Source organism: Rhipicephalus microplus, chromosome 3 (assembly GCF_043290135.1).
Source record: "Rhipicephalus microplus isolate Deutch F79 chromosome 3, USDA_Rmic, whole genome shotgun sequence".
Classification (NCBI taxonomy): Eukaryota; Metazoa; Arthropoda; class Arachnida; order Ixodida; family Ixodidae; genus Rhipicephalus; species Rhipicephalus microplus.
Window position 1 is genome coordinate 248001035 of NC_134702.1, and position 16688 is coordinate 248017722.

The 16688-nt window shown below is 47.2% G+C and overlaps 1 protein-coding gene across 3 annotated transcripts in view; it reads left to right on the forward strand.

Annotated features, from left to right (window-relative positions):
- LOC119161150 (rifampicin phosphotransferase) overlaps positions 1-16688 on the forward strand; it is a 586004-nt gene that overhangs the window by 395419 nt on the left and 173897 nt on the right. The window lies entirely within an intron of this gene.

Here is a 16688-nt window from a genome sequence, read left to right on the forward strand (position 1 = left end):
GCAACAGAAACGTGTGATGGGAACATGTAGTAGGATTCAGCACATAGACGGAAGAAAAGCTCTCTTATGTATTGGTTTAATGGACAAGACGCAGCTTCAGGGGAATTCACGTTGGCAAGAGGACACTGTGACAGGTCTAGCAATAAATGAACAGTCGTAAATTCACTTGGCTGACAACGATCTTGCGCATACGAAAAGACAATAGCAAGATTGATATCAACCCTGAAAGATGCTGACTAGCACATAAATTTCGGATACGGCTGCCGCATGTCGAGAATAAAAATATGCAGTGATTGCACTGCTCGCTCCTAATATAAATTAGAAAAAGAATGCACTATAAGTCTTCGCAATACTAAGAGCAAAAATATACAGATATATGTAGGGTATAACGTCCCAAAACCGCCATATAATTATGAGAGATGCCCTAGTAAAGGACTCCGAAAATTTATACCACCTGGGATTCTTTAATGTGCACCCAAATCTGAGCACATGGGCTCACAACGTTTCCGCCTCCAGGTAAGCAAAAATGGTCAAATGTATTCGTAGTTAAAGCGTAATGGAATGGTTACCTAGGGTAACTTTTTTTCGATGATTAATAATTCGTGATGCTATGAGTCCAAATCACGATAGAATGCAATAAGCTCAATGTAATACAGTGTTACTGATAAGGTTAATCACCTTGTGGTATTTCATGTGCACTGATATTGAAAAGCACACGGTCCACGGGCGTTTTGCCTCCATCAAATGTGAACGCTTGAGTCGTGATCGAACCCACTTATTTTGATGCCAGCAGCGGGGCACCATAATTTCTTCTTTAGAGGTGAAGTTTACGGTTTATAGAACACATGCATTGCTAACTTAGGGTCAAAATAAACTGGCATGCACATTGGTGCCTATTGAAATCCAACTTTTTTTACTTATATTCACCACGCAGTTGGAACTTTTATCAACAATTTTAGCAAACATTTTGCGCATTACAAAAGTGACCGTATAAGAGGAAATGCGTTCTGATAAGGCCTGTGCCTATACAAAAACTATATTATTTTACGGTTGCATTCCTGTTACTAACCACCGCTTATAAATATGAGATTCATATAAGGATATGAAAGTTATATTGTCTATGATCTTTCCAGTGAAATGAAAAAATCAGGAATTTACAAAGGCAGAATTGAGGATTTTATTGCACTTGAAAGTTTGAAAGGCTGTGACACTAAGACACTGCACGCACTACTGCCATACCTCAAATTTTACGAAAGATCATTGTGTCGTGACACTTTACAGGCAGCTGAAAATAATGAGCTTTGTTGGCGGATGTTGGGTCCTGTGATTTCTGCAGTAGCTTCTTTCACCACATGTTACATCTCTATGTTCATATAGCACCAAACTACAGTTTTCAGGAGTAGGCCGTAGTGATTTCCTTTAACTACGGATTCGAACATGTGGTCATGCAGCTCTAGATTAAGGTTATTTGTTCTCGATAGTCCTTAAAATTGAGCCAAAGCGCTGCTCGTCACAGTGTCAGATGCGTTATTATTTGGAAGTACCCGGCAGGAACGTTCTGGTGCAATCGAATTACTTTTTCGGTCAACTGGCAGACGTAGGTTGTGTATGACGATGTCATTTCAAAGCCCGTTCAATGAAAACATGTGTCTGTAAAGTGATCACAATAGAGTGAGCGGCACGGAGAAGCTGTTCACTTGTATGTTTTCATTTGAGATCCAGCGCTCGTACAAATTAGGCTTCGAACGAAGAAATCTGCGAAAAATAAGACATAGCTCTGTTGACAGCGATCATAGCACTCATGAACGAGCGTCTAGCTGGGTGTAACGTATGTCTCTACAATGTTTTGACACCTACACGTGCAGTTTATTCCCAGACGACTTATCTAGCATGCTATTACAGTTGACTGCAAATTAATCATGGATTTGTTGCGAAATATAATGACACCTGCCCATACGTGGCAGCCACGACGCTTGCAATGCGGTCATCTTGCCGTACTTCCGGGACGAGTGCTTAGCTAACGGTTACTGCGCGCCGGAAAGCACGAAGCGCCATCCACCAAATCTAGTCGACATCATAGGTGCCGCCTGTCGTCGGCTTAGTTGTCTTTGTTTCAGTACTACGCGTACACGAATAAAAATGAAAATAAAAGAGCTGAAAGTAATAGGGTTCGTCTATAAAGCTTCTTTTAGCAATAAATGTTGTTAGTAATGTTATTTGAGGTTTACTTGAAACGCGCTCTGCACTTCATAGAGGAACTAACAGAAAGTTTTCAGAGTAGCTTTTCTATTTTAGCGCAACGCAGAGCCTACCATTCATAGCGATACTTGATCGTGTGTTAACGCAGAAAACACCGCAAAATATTTACTGTCTAAACGCTTCGATGGCATCATCACTAAGTGCTGTACACACGAAACACAGGCTGCAAAAAGAGGGAGGCGAACACAACATGATTCGGCTTTGAGCGCATTGGATTTTTGTCCACGTGTGCTCTATGATCGCATGCGCCACTGTTCAACTTGGCCCAATAGTTGCTACGATGGCAGAGCTGCTCTTTAGCCGGAAAAATTATTTTACCTTCTATACAAAGCAGAGCAGGGAGGAAAATAGTATGCGTACTTTGATCTTGAGCACGAATTATGTTGCGCATAAACGCATCATCATATCTATAGAAATGTAACCATTTTCAATATTCCAGCTTCGAGTCTCTACTGCTAGGCTACAAAACATTCCAGAACTAGCGACTCTTAAACGCGATAGAAAAAAAAGGCAAACTCCGCGTACAAAGGGAAGTGATGATATGCGAAGCACTAATGAGGAAGGTTCATATGACACTCTAAAATGAACACAACTTTACGAGGCGGGCGTAAATACGACGTACGCAAGTTTTTTGTCATGATTGTTATGTATGCGCCCAGTCTTTGTGCTCAGTCGTCCATTCATATTACCTATTATCAATATTGGTATTTGTGAAGCTAGCGAAACATCCATGAGCGTGCTGTGAGCATAGCTTGTAGTCATGATTTACGTGAAAGGCACAACGAGATTACCATGTTTGGACGAGTCATTTATCTTCATCGTCTATTCACGTTATGTACTACCAAACGATCATAAGTGTGGCAAGTAGTCATTTTCTGACATGACACGCCAGCCATTTTTATCATGTTTGCACAAGTCATATACCTTCATCCATCATGTCACGTAATACCACTTTTAGTGAATATGAAGCTAGCGAAACGTCCACGAGTGCATCATCAGCATGGGTTGTGATGATTTACATGACATGTATGTCATGACTTCCACGTTAAGGCCTATCACTTATTATTTTCATGTTATGACGAGTAGTCACGTATGCTCGTCATATTGTCATGTTATGCCATACCTATTTTGCTATAGATCCCATATCCAAACGGACAGGAGAGCTAAAAGTCGTAAGTGGCAAGACAGACAGACAGACAGAAAGAAAGAAAGAAAGAAAGAAAGAAAGAAAGAAAGAGAGAAAGAAACAAAGACAGACAGACTGACTGGCCGACCTACCTACCGACCGACCGACCGACCGACCAACCTACCTACCTACCTACCGACAGACAGACAGACAGACAGACAGACAGACAGACAGACAGACAGACAGACAGACAGACAGACAGACAGACAGACAGACAGACAGACTGGCCGACCGACCGACCGACAAACCGACAGATAAATAGATATATAAATAGATAGATAAATAGAGATAGATAGATAGATAGATAGATAGATAGATAGATAGATAGATAGATAGATAGATAGATAGTTATGGTTGCACTCGTCGAAGTTCACTAAGAATGGCTTTGTATTCAAATTATGAATCTTGTGCAAATCATAAAGAGGATGTTGCAATCTCTATGTATATTTCACGCCCTTTTCATTCCCTCATTTAGGCATCTGCTTGTCTGTCTGACATAACTTACGGCAAACCGCAAGCCACCTTTCTAATAAAAAATTAGAAAAGCTAAATTCACCAGCACGTGGTATTTCTTTGTAAAACCATGCTGCGTAATTTTACTTTGCACTCCTGCCAAGACATCATCACACAATCCGGCCAGCTGTGTATTTCTTGAAAACATAGCTGCGAAAATGCAAGCTCATTACAGAGACAGCCATCCTTGCTGGAACGACTATAATGTGACCTGCTTTGACTGTCTCAATAAGTTTCATTACTCGCAGTTCGATTCTTACAAATAATATGTACTGACTTGTGAGAGAATGCTCCCGCTATGCGCGCTTTTCCCATGTAGTAGCGCATTATACAGAGTGTTTCAAGGAATGTGTCCACAATTATTGAAACAAAAGGAAGATTCTCAGCTGGGCTACAAACAAATTAGCCCCAAGAAAGCCAAAATATACCGCGATGATGCATGCACGTCAGTTTGGAGTGGCGGGATTTCCCACTTCAGCTCCTCGGTGCTTCATTGAAAAATTACAGGAAAGGTATGTGCTCACTGCCTGTGGCATAACTTTACTGTGGCAGAAGACATCTTCAGATACGTGTGAAGCCTATTTGTGGCTGTAATTATAAAAATTAATAAAAATGAACTTTTAACCAGTAAAAATAGGTGGTAGAGTCACATGTCCGGATTCTAGCTCTTCCTGAGAATAGTCTATGGCCACGGAATTACATGAAAAAGCTCCACTGCTGTGTACCCCGGGGAATTAGATCAGGCTGATTTACCAGTTAGCCCCACCGCGGTGGTCCAGTTAGTAAGGCATTCGGCTGCTGACACGCAGGTAGCGGGATCAGGCCCCGGCTGCGGCAGCTGCGTTTTCGATGAAAGAGAAAATGCTGTAGGCCCGTGTGCTCAGGTTTGCGTGCACGCTACAGAAGCCCAGGTGGTCTAAATTTCCGGAGCCCTTCACTAAGGCGTCTCTCGTAATCATATGGTGGTTTTGGGGTGTAACAGCTAACATATCAATCAATTTACCAAGTAAAACAGCAACAGACAAGCAGTGAATCTACCAGTCACTTCAAAATTGTTCTCAATGACAATACTGCCATGTTTATTTGGAAAAAGAAGCAAACTGGCACATCTGATGATTGCGGCGAGTTGGGCGGGTTGGTAACGATGCATGACTAAGAAATCTTAGCGCCACAAAACGGAGACAAAAGAAAGAAACGTAGACAACACGAGCGCTAAACTTCAAACCAAGTTTATTAGGAAACACACATGAATATATACGAAATCAAATCTGATAAAGAGTTTTCATTCCTAATGAGCACGTTTTCGTAGTTTCACCGAGTTAAGCCTGCGCAGTTGGTATTATATTTTTCGTTTGTAGGGTTTTTCGGGGGGCTGTTAAGTTTTTCTAAATTTTTTTCTTGGTTCCTTTTACACATGCGCGTTTACCTGTTTATTCCCTGATATTACATTTTTTAGTTTTGTTTGACACTGTATAACATTATATGTGTAATAAAAGAAGGCGTGAGATTTCTGAGATTTGATTTCGTATATATTCATGTGTGTTTCCTAATAAACTTGGTTTGAAGTTTAGCGCTCGTGTTGTCTACGTTTCTTTCTTTTGTCTCCGTTTTGTGGCGCTAAGATTTCTTAGTCATACATCTGATGATCTTCCTTGCATGTGTCTAAGCACATACTTGTCCCAGCCTGATGACCAGATGTGTTTCGACGCGACAGTGGAAAAGAATCCGCCGAATACGCCTCTCCTAATTTAAAGACGATAGCCTTTTCCGGAGACTGTCGACGCAAAAATTTTGGTCTGTCTGTCCGTACATTTGTCTCTCTGTCCGCTCTTAACGGTACCTTAGGTGCCACCAAAGTGACCAAACGATACTCCAAATGGCGGACTGCATCCGCAGCGCTCACCAATAGTGCTCAAAGTTCAGCATTCTTACTTGTGCGATTGTCAATTAAAAAGCCTTTATAGCCCATAAATGACGCACCACAACAACACGGCAATAATTTATATGTGCGTCTCTTACTAGAAAATGCTAGTACCTGGTAAGAGAACCAGGAGCCCTACTTAGTAACATGAGCTGCCTTCAAGTTGCAGGCACTGAAAGCTTTCGAAAGCGTTCTTCGCAAGAAGTGAGCTGAATGCATGCTTTAGTCTCGCCAGCAACACCCAAACAAATCAGGCACGGTATTTGCGGAGGAAATGCAAAAGCTATTTTCCCATGCCAACGCGAACATGACTGCAGACAAGAAACTTCGTTATCTAATGAGGGCCGTCAAGTAGCAACTGTTTGTGGCTCTCATTCGCAATCCACCGAGGAGCGCTGTCGATTGGGTTAGCGAGCGCGCCGCCATCGAGAGGACGGTCAAGCTGCGCGCAAGACAATACGACCGCAACTACCGTGCCCTACCATCAGACTGTCGCGATCTCTGAAGAAACACTACCGAGTCGCTCCAAAACACCATTCGTGCTATCGTGCGTGAGGAACTCCGCAAGGTGCTATCGGGTACTCAACCCGAAATATCGTCCCTCAGAGACATCGAGCGGTATGAGGTACAACAAGCCATCGCGACACATGGCCCCACCGTGACGAACCCACCCGCATCACCGCGTTTTTTGGAGCCAGCGGTTCTCACTTGCGCCACTACTCTGAAAAGCCAACCGAGGCCAGCCAGCTGGCGACGCGACTCCTACAAACCGCAACGTCACCCACCACCCCACCCGCTACCACCAAGTGCGCTTCAGCCACAAGAATGCTTCCAGCAAACAATGCCGAGGAAGACTGATGTATGAAGAACAACGGATCAAAGGCTTTTTTGTTTTCACTGCGGCGAAACCGATCACCTGGTAAAATGGTGTCCATACTGTCAGGTGGGCCTCTGCGAATACAACGTCAACGCCGCGCCACCTGCTTTTGGCAAGTGACCTCCAGAAATCGAGGCCTATCTCAGAGGGACCGAGAACGCCACCCCCTTCGCTTCAGGTATCTGTCACCCTATTCTTACCGCTCTCCATCACAGATTCACTGGAATGCCCACAGAACATTGCCGAGCCGTAATGGGGGAAACTAAAGCCAGCGACGTTGGGAGGTGACACAGCTTTCGAGTGAAGACTGCAAGCCCTCCAGAGACCCCAGCTAAGCTAGACGGCACGACTGTATCCGACTTCTCGACGCAACGTGACACTAAGACGACAAGTCGCAACCCGACACTACGACGACACGATGACACGACTTCTTTACGCCGCAGTCGTGACCGTGCGAAGCGACAGTCGACACAGTGAGTGACTTATCGACATCATAGCCTGACGACAAATGCCGACTTGCATGTGACCCTGAACGGGCATCGGGTAGTCACAGTAATCAATACCGGAGCCGACTACTCGGACGTTAAGGGAGAATTTGCAAATCATCTCTAGAAAATTAAAACCGCATGAGAAGGCCCTCAAATACACATGGCAGGGGGGCACCTGATTACGCCTAGTGGACGATGTGTGAATAAGAAAACGCATCGTTGGCAGGCAACATCGCCACCGCTTGGGTACTGGGTTCTGGGCTTCTCTCGCTCGCCTCGTGCTGATCGTCGCCGGCATCTGCTCAATCATTGCTCTGTTCCGATCATGTCTTGATCGTAAGGCCACCGTCGTAACACACGCCAATAAACCCCTTTTCAATTGGTGAAGGGTGCTGACATTCCCCGTCGCCTGAACCTGGGTGCTGCCATTCACCGTCGCCTAAACCTGGAGCTGCACAACCAAACGCTACCTCCCATCATGGTCACCAACAACGCGCAACCTGTCTCTTCCACTTCATCCTCCAGCAACCCCGGCGTTTTTCCCTTGCGAGAGCTCACGGTCTTTAGCGGAGCCGATGAGACCAACGTGGAAGACTGGTTCACTAACTACGAACTGGTGAGCGCAAACAACAAGTAGGATGACGCGGACAATTTGACTCACGTCATCTTTTACCACACTGACGTTGCCAAATTGTGATATATAAACCACAAGAACGACACTACGACGTGGTTCATCTTCAAAACGTCATTTGCTGACGTGTTTGGCCGACCCGCTGTCCGCAAGTCTAGAGCCGAGCAACTCTTGCAGACTCGCGCACAGAAGCCAACGGAATCGTTCACTAGTTACATCGAAGACATTATTGGTCTTTCCAACCGTGTGAACACCGCCATGTCTGAGTCGGAGAAGATTCAGCACATCCTTCAAGGAATGAGTGACGGCACATTTCAGATGCTCCTGGCCCGTAATCCTGCCACCGTTGTGGAACTTGTCACTTTATGTCGAAGTTTCGACGAGTTGACGAAGCAGCGCGCCCTGAGTCGGCCATTTTCCTCACAAGCTGACTCGCTGTCCAGTCTTACTTCTGTTTCCAATCACTCACCAACCCTGCAAGAGATGAAAGACTTATCGCATGAAGAAGTAGCTCGGCAACTGTCGTTGATTCCCTTCACGCAGCAGCCGCCGTCCTCTCGTCTGCCCTCACCACTACACGACGTTATTGCCGAAGAGGTAGCTGAGGCTGATGCCATCGCTGCCCACCAGCACCCCATGGCCATGCCAGTTCCCCATGCTCCGACAATGCAGCCCGTGGCCGCGGCTCTTACGTATGCCCAGGTGGTACGCAGCAGACCCCGCCAGCAGCATTTGCCACCCATGTGTTCAGTTTCTCCCCACTCCGCCCCTCTTTCGGCACCTTGAGCGGCACCGCGAGTCAGCAATTTCTGGCGCACTCCTAATAATCAACCAATCTGCTACGCCTGCGGTACTCCAGGACATGTGACATGATATTGTCGCCGTCACTTCCAACCTTTTCACGACGCTACTCGGCCGTTACCGTATGACCCAAATCCCATGCACCTACCTGCTCCCTATGCCTCACCGCAGTACGTCTACACGAACCTTCCCGAGTCTCAGTCACCCCAGGCCCCATCTCAGACTCACTCTCCCCGCTCCCCATCTCCTTGCAGGCGATCACTGTCTCCAATGCGTCCCCGACCCGCTTCTGCCAACCGGGAAAACTGAACGCCGCAGTTCCAGAGGCAAGAACTGTGACGTCGTCGAAATGCTCAAGTCCTTGCACTTCCCCTGCTATCATCGTCGCCATATCTGTCGATGGTGTTTATACCTTCGCCCTCGTCGACACAGGTGCTGCCGTTTCTGTTATAGCTGCCCAGCTCTGCCGCTCCCTACCAAAAATGACCACGCCACTCTCTGGACTATCGCTTCGTACGGCAAGCGCATAACCAGTTCAACCTCTCGGCCCCTGTCCAGCCTACTTATTCATTCAAGGCTCTATGTAAGTTGTTGAGTTCATCGTCCTTTCGGTGTTCTTGCATGACGTTATCCTCAGTAGGGACTTTCTGTCACATCATCATGCCGTCATTGACTGCGCATGCACTGAAGTTGAATTTTAGCAGATGTGTGACGAACGTTTGCACGAAGCTCTTGAGCGGTCGCCAAAACTCGTCGTGCATGAGGACACTCAAGTTACACCAGCCTCTCTTGTCGTTGTCCCTGTTTGCTGCGATGACCATAACGATGCTACGGTAATGTTTACACTTTCCGACATTTTCATGAGCCGCAAAGCCGTTTTCTTGCCTTTCGCTACACTTGACGTCACTGCTGGCCGTAGCAATATTTCGTCAACAACCACTTTCTGCACCGTTTCTGCTACTTGTCGGCGAATGTCTCGGTCGAGTGGAGTACCTTGATTTTCGTTTATTCCTTAACATGCCAGACGAATCGTGCACTAGTGTCTCGACTGAACTTCATGCCTTTTTCCCAGTAGAATGCTCGTCGAGTGACATCTTCTTGATTTCCGTCGCCGACACCTTAAGTGCTGAAGAACGCGCCGAGCTTCTTAATTTCCTTCAGCGCTTCGCGAATTCATTCGACGTTTCTCAGCAGCCATTGGGTCGCACTTCCGCAGTGCACTACTACATGGACACCGGTTCGCACCAGCCATTGCGTCAAAGACCGTACCGTGTCTCTGCTGCAGAACGTCACGTCATCAACGACGAAGTCGAAGAGATGCTACTCCGTCGCGTTATTCAACCATCGCGCAGTCCTTGAACATCTCCTGTCGTTCTAGTTTGAAGGAAAGATGGATCGATTCGATTTTACGTCGACTACCGGTGAATAAACAAGGTGACGCGGAAAGACGTCTATCCATTACCCCGCATCGACGGCGCCCTTGACAGCCTCCAAGGAGCTGAATTTTTTTCCTCCTTAGACTTACTATCCGAAATGTGGCAGGTTCCTATAGCAGAAGGTGATCATCAGAAATTTGTGTTCATTACACCAGATGGCCTGTACGAATTTAACGTAATGCATTTTGGGGCTTTGTGATGCTCTTGCTACGTTTGAACGACTCATAGACAACACACTGTGGGGATTGAAGTGGTGTGTGTGTCTATGCTACATCGATAAAATTGTTGTTTTCTCTTTAAACTTTCCTACACATCTGTTTCGGTTCCAACTGTTCCTGACGTGTTTAATCAACGCTGCACTCCAAATTAACCTTAAAGTTGCCGCTTCGCCGCACTAGAGCTGTCCATTTTAGGGCACATCGTGTCCAAGCACGGTGTTCTATCCAGGCCTGCAAACCTGCGAGCAGTTGTTGAGTTCCCGAAACCTACTACATTGAAAAAATTACGCAGTTTCGTCCGACTATGCTCGTACTTCCGGCGCTTCGTTCGAAATTTTCTGTCGTTCATGTAACCACTGACCAACCTCTTACGCGGTGACGCAGACCTTTCATCCTGGTCTCCTGAATGTGATGTCACGTTTGCCACGCTTCTTAGTCTGCTAACATCTTCTTACATTATCCAGCATTTTGACCCAACAGCTGCAACGTAAGTTCACACAGATGCTAGAGGGGTCGGTCTTGGCGCTGTCTTCGCCCAACGCAAACCGGGCTATTCCGAATACGTCGTCTTTTATGCGAGTTGCACGCTCACTAAAGCTGGGGCCAATTACAGCGTCACCAAAAAAGAGTGCTTCGCGCTAGTGTGGGCGCTTCGCAAGTTCCGCCCTTATTTTTACGGTCGCCCAATCGACCTAGTAACGGACCACCATGCACTTTGTTGGCTCGCCACATTAAAAGATTCTTCTGGCCACCTAGCTCGGTGGGCACTTCAAATCCAGGATTGCCACATTCGCGTCATTTATCGCAGTGGACGCAAGTATTCTGACGCCGACGCCCTGTCTCGTTCGCCTTTACCTCTCGACTCCAGCTGCGGAACCACTGGTACCAACTCCGTCACATCTCTCGACCGCGACTCCTTTGCCAGGGAACAACACAAGGACCCGTGGATCACTTCCTTTTTTCGACTGTCTCTCTGGATTATTGACCACTGTGGTATTACGATCTCTCCAATGTCAAGCTGCTCATTTCGCCATTCGTAATAGGCTGCTACACCGACGCAACTACGCCCCTGAAGGTCGTAAGTGGCTCTTGGTTGCCGGAGTTTTCAAAACCTACAAACGCATTCACCATCACTTTTACTGGCGTGGAATATATAATTTTGTTCGAAAATTCATTATAGGCTGCCCTGATTCTCAAAGCAGCAAATCACCGCCTTTACGCTCGTCCGGTGCGCTTCAACCGCTTCCGTGCCCGCTTTCATACCCATTCGATCTGATCTGAATTGATCTCGATGGCTCTCTACCGACAACATCAGATGAAAATCAGTGAATTATTAGTGGCTGTGGATCATTTAACACACTACGCTGAGACCGCTACCCTTCCAAGTGCCACTCCGCAGGACGTAGCATTCTTCGTCCTCCATCGCTTCATACTGCGACATGCTGCACCTCGAGAACTACTAAGTGACCGAGGTCCAGCCTACATATCAGAAGTCATCACGGTTCTGCTTTCTGAATGCCATGTTGTTAATCGCAAGACCACAGCATACCACCCGCAGACTAGCGGGCTCACCGAGAGATTTAGAGATTTGACCGCACCCTCGGTGATATGCTCGCGATGTATGTGACATCTGATCATACTAACTGGGATCATATTCTTCTATTCATCACGTTCGTATACAACACCGCGGCACAGTCTACTACTGGATTTTCACCTTTCTTTCTTATTTATGAACAGAAACTATCCTACACCATCGACACTCTCCTTCCATACCGTCCTGACGCATCCAAATGCCCACCTATGTCCGAAGCTGCCCGAAAAGCGGAAGAGTGCCATGAACCCGCACGCACCTTCACCTCAAAAGAACAGCAATGGTAGAAGGAAAACAACGCCGACTCTTCATAAGGCGCAGCTATTCCCCGGGATCACTTGTATGGATGGCTGTTTCTTACCAAACCCCTGGCCTCTCTTCATAACTCGTACCGAATTACGAGGGCCCTTACCGTGTTTTGGAGCAAACCTCGCCGGTGAATTTTCTCATTGGGCCAATTTCGCCATCTGAAGACATGCGCCGGCGTGGACGTGGCATTGACCACGTCGCCCGCCTTAAGCCATATCATAGCCTTCGGCCTCCAGACTCTTAGGTCGCCAGAATGGCTCTTTTTCGGTGGATAAAGATTGTGAAGAAGAAAACGCATCGTTGGCAAGCAACATCAACACCGCTTGGGTGCTGGATTCTGCGCTTCTCTCGCTCACGTCTTGCTTATCGTCGCCGACATCTGCTTGACCGTTGCTCTGTCCCGATCGTGTCTTCATCGTAGGGCCACCGTCGCAACACACGCCAATAAACCCCTTTTCAGAAGCACAATGCAAGTGGTGGTTCACGGTCACATCTAACCTGTGAGTTTTATTATCATACAGTGTTCTCGTGACGTGATTCAAGCGATGACCTTCCTCGACGGAACGTTGCAGTGATCGACCTGCAGAAGAAAACCATGGCACTGTCGACAAAGCAGTCGGTGTCAGGCCAGAGCAATCATCTTCGCGCGACATTCACCATCGCCACCGGTCAAGTATTCCGCCAAATGTGAGCGTCATGGCACTCGTAAAAGCTGGTGCGCTGTCATGCGGTGACGCCATCGTAGAAAGGAACGTGCAGCTGCTTCTCAATAGGAAAGCCTGCGTTGCTCATGGTGTCGCCCAGCTGCGTGAAGGCACAACAGTGGTGCTTGTCACAAATTTCAGCGCTGAATACAGGCACCTTAGCAGGGGCATGATGGTGGCTTTCGTGGAAGACTTTACTGAAGTACGCGGTGCCCTTGCGGCCTCTAACTCACCTCGCGAAGAACCGTCGATGGTCAGTAACGACGCGAACTTCAACTATAACCCTGACCTACCGCAACAGCAACATGAGATGCTGCGTCGCATTCTTCAGCAATATACTAATTGTATTGTGAAGTCGTCAAAAATTATCAAAACATCATAACCAAAGCATTAAATAATTACTGTTAAGTCAGCTCCTCCCATTCGCCGATGTCCCAATCGTGTCTCAGCGCACGAAAGAGACTCGATTAAAGGACAATTTAAAAAAAATTGCTCCGCGACAACATAATTTAACCCTCCAAGAGCCCATAGTCTTCACTCGTAGTGCTTGTGAAAAGGAAGAACGGTACTTCAGGTTTCTGCATCAATTATGCGCGCCTAAAAGCATCAGCAAAAAGGACGTCTGCCAGCTTCCTAGAATCGGAGATGCGTTAGACCTACTGTGGGGCGCCAGGTTCTTCTCATCGATAGACCTCAGGAGCGGCTATTGGCAGATCGAGATGGACGAGAGGGACCATGAGAAGACTGCCTTCATCACGCCGATTGGTCTTCACGAGTTTAAGGTTATGACATTCGCCCGATGTTACGCACCAGCAACAATTCAGCGGGTCATGGACACGGTGTTATCTGAGCTGAATTGGCAAACATGCCCCGTGTTTCTCGACGAGGTTGTGGTTTTCGCGGCCACCTTCGACAAACACCTTCACAGGCTGCAGACTGTTCTTAATGCGAATAAGGCGTAAAGACTCACTCTAAAACCGCAGAAATGTCGTTTCGCCAACAAAGAGCTCCTTTTTTTCAGGCACGTCATCTGTCGCGAAGGCGTCCGCCTGGATCCCAACAAGACAGCAGCCATCAAAAATTTCCCCACGCACCTGACAAGACGGTTGTACGTAGGTTCATGGGCCTTTGTTCGTTTTACAGACGTTTTGTACGAGATTTCTCTCTAATCGCCGAGCCTCTCACGCACCTTACGAAGGCTGACGTGTAATTTACGTGGAAGAAACCCCAGGAAGACGCTTTTCGCGAACTTCACAGATGCTTGAAATTATCGCCAATACTCGGTCACTTCGATGAAACGCCGACACCAAGGTCCACCCAGATGCGAGTGGCGTGGGACTCGGCGCAGTTCTGATTTAGAAAAATCACGGCCTCGAGCAAGGCATCGCCTACACCAGCAGGTCCCTGTCGAAAACTGAAATGAACTATTCAACGACAGAAAAGGAATGCCTTGCTGTAATTCGGGCTATCACAAAATTTTGGCCGTATATTTACAGGAAACACTTCAAGGCCGTCACTGACAACCACGCTCCATGTTGGATTGCTAGCCTAAGGAATTCTTCAGGTCGGCTTACTCGTTGGAGCTCACGACTATTGTCGTACAACGTCAACGTCGTCTACAAGTCCGGCTGAACACACACAGATTGTGACTGCCTTTCAAGAGCCCCTGTTAATGCAGTCCTGCCATGCGTTGACGACGACGACGATGCAATCCTCGGGTTCTAGGGTTCTGATAGATTCGAATATGATCAACGCTTTGATCCTGACATGCGCAGCGTGCCTGAATATTTCGACAGCCAGGCCGCTTTGCCGCCAAATAAATTCAAGCGCGCGATCTTGTCCCTGTGCTTGCGCAACGGCTTGCTTGTAAGAAAAACTTCACACCGCGGTTCCAGTTACCTACTCGCGGTTTCAGTTACTCTGCGTCAGGAAGTTTTAGAGGCATCTCACAACGAGCCGACAGCAGAACATCTGGGATTCAGTGAAACTCTGCAATGCATTCAAAAGAAATACTATTGGGCTGGCCTCAGTGCAGACGTCGCAGGCTACGTGAAAACCTGTCGAGATCGCCAACGTCAAAAAATACCACCGTTAATGCCGGCAGGCTTGCTGCAACTAATTGAAGCACCGCAGAAATCATTTCAGCAAATAGGAATGAATCTGCTTGGCCCCTTTGTGACGGCAACCCGTGAGAACAAATGGATAGTGGTGGCAACGGACTACCTGACAAGATACGCCAAGACAGCGTTATTATCACCTGGCAATGCAAGGGAAGTAGCGAGCTTCTTCATAAAAGCACCGTCCTCCGACACCTAAGGTTCTTATCACCGAAAGAGGTACGGCATTCCCCTCAGACCTCATGCAGCGGACTCTACGCTTGAGTCACACTATTCATCGCAAAGCCGCAGCCTGCCATCCACAGAGGAACGACCTCGCGGAGCGTATGAACAAGACCCTCGCAGACATGCTCGCCATGTACGTCGACGTTGGTCATAAGACCTGGGACGAAGTTCTTCCGTACGTCACATTCACATACAACATGGCAGAACAGAAGACAACGCAGATAACACCCTTCGAGCTTGTATTCGGCCGGCGAGTCACCACCTTGCTCGGCCATAAGACCTGGGACGAAGTGTCCCCGTACGTCACAATCATGTACAGCACGGCACAACAGGAGACAATGCAGGAAACACCCTTCGAGCTCATATTCGGCCAGCAAGTCATCACCTTGCTGAAAGCAATGTTGCCTCACGTAGACTACGGTAGCACCTATGGGGACGACACAGGCTTTTTTCAACGTGCCGAGGAAGCCTGCCAGCTCGCACAAATGCGCATCAAAGAGCAGCAGTTAACGGATTCCAGGCTTTACAACTTGCGCCCACCAGCAGTGTGCACCAGGTGATCGCGTTATTGTGTTGACACCGATTCGCCACCGAGGTCTCAGCGAGAAACTTTTGTGCCGATATTTTGGGCCGTAGAAGATAACGCGATGCCTAGGGTCCCAAGTCTAGGAAGTCGTGCCTGATGGGGTGACACAATCACAGCGACGAGGCCCTCAACCAGAAATAGTTGATGTTGTTCGGCTCATGTGTTCTTTGAGTGCTAACGAACTAAATAAATTTTCAAGTTCTTTGTTTGTTATGTACCAGTGTTTGTTGTTTAATTATTTCTAATGTATTATTTTAGCATTGGGATCATGCTCTTTTTCACGGAGGGTAATTTCACGTTTATTTAAAAATAAGAAAACTGGCTTATCTGATTATCTTCCTTGCATGTGTTCAAGTGCATTCGTGCCCTGTCGGATGGCCAGATGTGTTGCGATAGGAGGGTAGATAAGAAGTCGCCGTATACGCCCCTTCCTGTTTTTTCTAATAGCTGTTGCCAAACAGTACGTCCGAGTTTCATTTCGGGCACAAGTTATCCCAATATATATTTTGTTTTATTGCCGTCATGGTCTACTTTTTCCCGCCCAACTAAACGGCGGCCAGCTGTCACCTTTGTGACAATACGGCTTGCATCGCATCGAAGGAGGAGGACAAGAGAGTGTCTTTAAGCAGCCATGGGACAGAAAAGTGCTGCCACAATACAGTTGGTTATTAACAGGGAGAAAAACTGTGTAGTCACTGAGGGCGTTTTGGAAGTGCATCGCAGATGCGCTGCTTGGTGCGTGATTTCGTTTTCACCTGCTACATTAAACAGATTCAATCACTGCGTGGCAAGTACCTGGGGCCGCCTTTCAGAAATTTCAGAGTGT